The following is a 7,342-nucleotide window of genomic DNA, read 5'->3' on the forward strand; positions in this document are numbered from 1 at the left end:
AGGGATACAAGCAAGAAAGATAATATCAAATAGCTTCTTGATCCCTAATATTATAAACCCACATCTACTAAGAGGCAGTATAACAACCACCACAACAAAAGATATAGTCATCATTAATGAATCTGAATTTATCTTTTTTTTTAAAAAACTATACAAAGTTCTTTTTTTTTTTGGACATAGATATATCTTTTTTTATTATTATTATACTTTAAGTTCTAGGGTACATGTGCATAATGTGCAGGTTTGTTACATATGTATACTTGTACCATGTTGGTGTGCTGCACCCATCAACTCTTCAGCACCCATCAACTTGTCATTTACATCAGGTATAACTCCCAATGCCATCCCTCCCTGCTTCCCCCTCCTGTTGATAGGCCCCAGTGTATGATGTTCCCCTTCCCGAGTCCAAGTGATCTCCTTGTTCAGTTCCCATCTATGAGTGAGAACATGCGGTGTTTGATTTTCTGTTCTTGCAATAGTTTGCTGAGAATGATGGTTTCCAGCTGCATCCATGTCCCTACAAAGGACACAAACTCATCCTTTTTTATGGCTGCATAGTATTCCATGGTGTATATGTGCCACATTTTCTTAATCCAGTCTGTCACTGATGGACATTTGGGTTGATTCCATGTCTTTGTTATTGTGAATAGTGCCGCAATAAACGTGCATGTGCATGTGTTTTTATAGCAGCATGATTTGTAATCCTTTGGGTATATACCCAGTAATGGGATGGATGGGTCATATGGTACATCTAGTTCTAGATCCTTGAGGAATCGCCATACTGTTTTCCACAATGGTTGAACTAGTTTACAATCCCACCAACAGTGTAAAAGTGTTCCTATTTCTCCACATCCTCTCCAGCGCCTGTTGTTTCCTGACTTTTGAATGATTGCCATTCTAACTAGTGTGAGATGGTATCTCACTGTGGTTTTGATTTGCATTTCTCTGATGGCCAGTGATGCTGAGCATTTTTTCATGTGTCTGCTGGCTGTATGAATGTCTTCTTTTGAGAAATGTCTGTTCATATCCTTTGCCCACTTTTTGATGGGTTTGTTTGTTTTTGTCTTGTAAATTTGAGTTCTTTGCAGGTTCTGGATATTAGCCCTTTGTAAGATGAGTAGATTGCAAAAATTTTCTCCCATTCTCTAGGTTGCCTGTTCACTCTGATGGCAGTTTATTTTGCTGTGCAGAAGCTCTTTAGTTTAATTAGATCCCATTTGTCAATTTTGGCTTTTGTTGCCGTTGCTTTTGGTGTTTTAGACATGAAGTCCTTGCCCGTGCCTATGTCCTGAATGGTACTACCTAGGTTTTCTTCTAGGGTTTTATGGTATTAGGTCTAACATTTAAGTCTCTAATCCATCTTGAATTAATTTTCGTATAAGGAGTAAGGAAAGGATCCAGTTTCAGCTTTCTACTTATGGCTAGCCAATTTTCCCAGCACCATTTTTAAATAGGGAATCCTTTCCCCATTTCTTGTTTTTCTCAGGTTTGTCAAAGATCAGATGGCTGTAGATGTGTGGTACTATTTCTGAGGACTCTATTCTGTTCCATTGGTCTATATCTCTGTTTTGGTACCAGTACCATGCTGTTTTGGTTACTGTAGCCTTGTAGTATAGTTTGAAGTCAGGTAGCGTGATGCCTCCAGCTTTGTTCTTTTGACTTAGGATTGTCTTGGCAATGCGGGCTCTTTTTTGGTTCCATATGAACCTTAAAGCAGTTTTTTCCAATTCTGTGAAGAAACTCATTGGTAGCTTGATGGGGATGGCATTGAATCTATAAATTACCTTGGGCAGTATGGCCATTTTCATGATATTGATTCTTCCTATCCATGAGCATGGTATGTGCTTGCATCAGTTTGTGTCCTCTTTTATTTCACTGACCAGTGGTTTGTAGTTCTCCTTGAAGAGGTCCTTTACATCCCTTGTAAGTTGGATTCCTAGGTATTTTATTCTCTTTGAAGCTATTGTGAATGGAAGTTCATTCATGGTTTGGCTCTCTGTTTGTCTGTTACTGGTGTATACAAATGCTTGTGATTTTTGCACATTAATTTTGTATCCTGAGACTTTGCTGAAGCTGCTTATCAGCTTAAGGAGATTTTGGGCTGAGACAATGCAGTTTTCTAAATATACAATCATGTCATCTGTAAACAGGGACAATTTGACTTCTTCTTTTCCTAACTGAATACCCTTGATTTCTTTCTCTTGCCTGATTGCCCTAGCCAGAACTTCCAACACTATGTTGAATAGGAGTGGTGAGAGAGGGCATCCCTGTCTTGTGCCAGTTTTCAAAGGGAATTTTTCCAGTTTTTGCCCATTCAGTATGATATTGGCTGTGGGTTTGTCATAAATAGCTCTCATGATTTTGAGATACATTACATCAATACCAAATTTATTGAGAGTTTATAGCATGAAGAGCTGTTGAATTTTGTCAAAGGCCTTTTCTGCATCTATTGAGATAATCATGTGGTTTTTGTCTTTGGTTCTCTTTATATTCTGGATTACGTTTATTGATTTGCAAATGTTGAAGTAGCCTTGCATCCCAGGGATGAAGCCCACTTGATCATGGTGGATAAGCTTTTTGATGTGCTGCTGGATCCAGTTTGCCAGTATTTTATTGAGGATTTTTGCATCGATGTTCATCAGGGATATTGGTCTAAAATTCTCTATTTTTGTTTTGTCTCTTCCAGGATTTGGTATTAGGATGATGTTGGCCTCATAAAATGAGTTAGGGAGGATTCCCTCTTTTTCTATTGATTGGAATAGTTTCAGAAGGAATGGTACCAGCTCCTCCTTGTACCTCTGCTAGAATTCAGCTGGGAATCCATCTGGTCCTGGACTTTTTTTGGTTGGTAGGCTATTAATTATTGCCTCAATTTCAGAGCCTGCTATTGGTCTATTCAGGGATTCAACTTCTTCCTGGTTTAGTCTTGGAAGAGTGTAAGTGTCCAGGAAATTATCCATTTCTTCTAGATTTTGTAGTTTTTTTTGCGTAGAGGTGTTTATAGTATTCTCTGATGGTAGTTTGTATTTCTGTGGGGTTGGTGGCGATATCCCTTTTATCATTTTTGATTGCGTCTCTTTGATTCTTCTCTCTTTTCTTCTTTATTAGTCTTGCTAGCGGTCTGTCAATTTTGTTGATCTTTTCAAAAAACCAACTCCTGGATTCATTGATTTTTTGGAGGGTTTTTTGTGTCTCTATCTCCTTCAGTTGTGCTCTGATCTTAGTTATTTCTTGCCTTCTGCTAGCTTTCGAATGTGTTTGCTCTTGCTTCTCTAGTTCTTTTAATTGTGATGTTAGAGTGTCAATTTTAGATCTTTCCTGCTTTCTCTTGTGTGCATTTAGTGCTATAAATTTCCCTCTACACACTGCTTTAAATGTGTTCCAGAGATTCTGGTATGTTGTATCTTTGTTCTCATTGGTTTCAAAGAACATCCCTATTTCTGCCTTCATTTTGTTATGTACTCAGTAGTCATTCAGGAGCAGGTTGTTCAGTTTCCATGTAGTTGAGTGGTTTTGATTGAATTTCTTAGTCCTGAGTTCTAGTTTGATTGCACTGTGGTCTGAGAGACAGTTTGTTATAATTTCTGTTCTTGTACATTTGCTGAGGAGTGCTTTAGTTCCAATTATGTGGTCAATTTTGGAATAAGTGTGATGTGGTGCTGAGAAGAATGTATATTCTGTTGATTTGGGGTGGAGAGTTCTATAGATGTCTATTAGGTCTGCTTGCTGCAGAGATGAGTTCAATTCCTGGATATCCTTGTTAACTTTCTGTCTCGTTGATCTGTCTAATGTTGACAGTGGAGTATTGAAGTCTCCCATTATTATTGTATGGGAGTCTACGTCTCTTTGTAAGTCTCTGAGGACTTGCTTTATGAATGTGGGTGCTCCTGTATTGAGTGCATATATATTTAGGATCATTAGCTCTTCCTGTTGAATTGATCCCTTTACCATTATGTAATGGCCTTCTTTGTCTCTTTTGATCTTTGATGGTTTAAAGTCTGTTTTATCAGAGACTAGTATTGCAACCCCTGCTTTTTTTTGTTCTTCATTTTCTTGGTAGATCTTCCTCCATCCCTTTATTTTGAGTCTATGTATGTCTCTGCATGTGAGATGGGTCTCATGAATACAGCAAACTGATGAGTCTTGACTCTTTATCCAGTTTGCCAGTCTGTGCCTTTTAATTGGAGTATTTAGTCCATTTACATTTAAGGTTAACACTGTTATGTGTGAACTTGATCCTGCCATTATGATATTAACTGGTTATTTTGTTCATTAGTTGATGCAGTGTCTTCCTAGCCTCGATGGTCTTTACATTTTGGCATGTTTTTGCAACGGCTGGTACCGGTTGTTCCTTTCCATGTTTAGTGCTTCCTTCAGGGTATCTTGTAAGGCAGGCCAGGTGGTGACAAAATCTCTAAGCATTTCCTTATCTATAAAGGATTTCATTTCTCCTTCACTTATGAAACTTTGTTTGGCTGGATATGAAATTCTGGGTTGAAAATTCTTTTCTTTAAGAATGTTGAATATTGGCCCCCACTCTCTTCTGGCTTGTAGAGTTTCTGATGAGAGATCTACTGTTAGTCTGATGGGCTTCCCTTTGTGAGTAACCCAACCTTTCTCTCTGGCTGCCCTTAAGATTTTTTCCTTCATTTCAACTTTGGTGATTCTGGCAATTATGTGTCTTGGAGTTGCTCTTCTCGAGGATTGAATGTTGGCCTGCCCTACTAGGTTGGGGAAGTTCTCCTGGATGATATCCTGAAGAGTGTTTTCCAACTTGGTTCCATTTTCCCCTCACTTTCAGGCACCCCAATCAGACGTAGATTTGGTCTTTTTACATAATCCCATACTTCTTGCAGGCTTTGTTCATTTCTTTTTCTTCTTTTTTCTTTAGATTTCTCTTCTCGCTTCATTTCATTCATTTGATCCTCAATCGCTGATACTCATTCTTCCAGTTGATAGAGTCGGTTACTGAAGCTTGTGCATTTGTCACATATTTCCCGTGTCATGCTTTTTGTCTCTGTCAGTTCGTTTATGGCCTTCTCTGTATTAATTATTCTAGTTATCAATTCTTCCACTCTTTTTTCAAGATTTTTAGTTTCTTTGCACTGGGTACACAATTTCTTCTTCAGCTCTGAGAATTTTGATGGACTGAAGCCTTCTTCTCTCATCTCGTCAAAGTCATTCTCCGTCCAGCTTTGATCCGTTGCTGGCGATGAGCTGCGCTCCTTGGAGGGGGAGATGCACTCTTATTTTTTGAATTTCCAGCTTTTCTGCCCTGCTTTTTCCCCATCTTTGTGGTTTTATCTGCCTCTGGTCTTTGATGATGGTGACTGTACTGATGGGGTTTTGGTGTGGGTGTCCTTCCTGTTTGTTAGTTTTCCTTCTAACAGTCAGGACTCTCAGCTGTAGGTCTGTTGGAGATTGCTTGAGGTCCACTCCAGACCCTGTTTGCCTGGGTATCAGCAGCATGTGCTGCAGAATATAGAATATTGCTGAACAGCAAGTGTACCTGTCTGATTCTTGCTTCGGAAGCTTCTTCTCAGGGGTGTACTCCACCGTGTGAGGTGTGGAGTGTCGGTCTGCCCCTAGTTGGGGATGTCTCTCAGTTAGGCTACTCAGGGGTCAGGGACCCACTTGAGCAGGCAGTCTGTCCGTTCTCAGATCTCAACCTCCGTGTTGGGAGAGCCACTGCTCTCTTCAAAGCTCTCAGACAGAGTTGTTTCCATCTGCAGAGGTTTCTGCTGCTGCTGTTGTTGTTGCTGTTGTTGCTGTTGTTGTTGTTGTTGTTTAGCTGTGCCCTGTCCCCCGAGGTGGAGTCTACAGAGACAGGAAGGCCTCCTTGAGTTCTGAATTTATCTTTAAACATGGTGAATAAGCATTTGGATTCAATTATACATAATAAAAAATGCACTCACTATTTGAAAAATACTTTTGTACAATACTGTGTATGAAATATGCATTAAGCATAGTTCCTCATACAAAATAGGAGAGATGATTGAAGACACAGCTTACTAAAATGTGACATGAATATGATATGTGCTAAAAGAGAGAAGTTCTGTACAAATAAAGTATCATAAGAGTGTGAAGAGTGATTGAGACAGTGCTCTACTAAGACTGTGGTTCTCAACCAGGAGAAATTTTGCAGACAAAAGACAAACACCCTCCCCCTCTCTCTCTCTCTCTCTCTCTCTCACACACACACACACACACACACACACAAAATGAACATTTGAAAATGTCTGTAGACATTTTAGGTTTTCATAACTAGGGGGGCTGTGGAATACAGCAAGTAGGAGCCAGGGATGCTGTTAAACATCTTATAATGCTCAAGACAGCCATTAGAACAAGAAACTATTTGGGTCAAAAACTAAGTAGTTCTGAGCTTGATAACCCCTGTGGGAATTATGAAAATCGTCCTGATAGAGGTCACATTTGAGTTTACCACAGAGAAGCACAGTAGTGCTCCCTTAACCAACATTGCACTTTTCACAGTTTCAGTTACCCATGGTCAACTATGGTAGGAAAATATTAACTAAAAGTTTCTAGAAATAAACAATTTATATGTTTTTAATTTTGTGCAGTTCTGAGTAATGTGATGAATTCTTGAACCAAGCTAGCCTGGGCCATTGATTATCTCTTTGTCCAATATATACACTCATGAGTCACTTAGTAGCCATTTCAGTTATCAGAACTCTGGCTGTGGTATGCAGTGCTTATGTTGAAGTAACTTTTATTTTTACTTACTGATTTATTATTACTTATTGTTTTTGATCTCTTACTCCACCTAATTTATAACTTAAACTTCATCATATGTAGGTATGTGTAGAAAAACTATATAGTATATGTAGGATCTGTCACTATTTATGGGTTCAGGTTGGAAAGTATCAGTCACGGATAAGAGGGGATTATGCTTCCAGGATTTCAAAAGGCAGACTTGGGGTAAAATACGATAAATTTGTTATATTTATTGAACAGATCCCCACCAAAAATCAAAAAAGAAATCCATTATTTTTATAGTAAAAGTCGTACTTAAGGAATGGTTAGTAGCTGTAATGTGTAGTACATCCCAGGTATACAGGTAGAAAAGAGAGAGTGTTGAAAATTTAAGTAGAGGGACAGTGGATGACATGCTATGCATATGTATAAGACAGGCAAAATACATTTATGTATAACACAATGTGTTGCATTTTATAAAAACTTGGATTATTCTGTAATTTTATTTTGCAATGAGTTCTTCAGATAGTTATTTTGTTTCACTTTGCTTGGATTTCCATGCTAATTACCAGATTTTCATCTAATGGTTGAAATATAGCCTATTTCATTAATGTATCAGGATATGCAG

This window comes from Papio anubis, chromosome 15 (genome assembly GCF_008728515.1).
Source record: "Papio anubis isolate 15944 chromosome 15, Panubis1.0, whole genome shotgun sequence".
In the NCBI taxonomy this organism is placed as follows: Eukaryota; Metazoa; Chordata; class Mammalia; order Primates; family Cercopithecidae; genus Papio; species Papio anubis.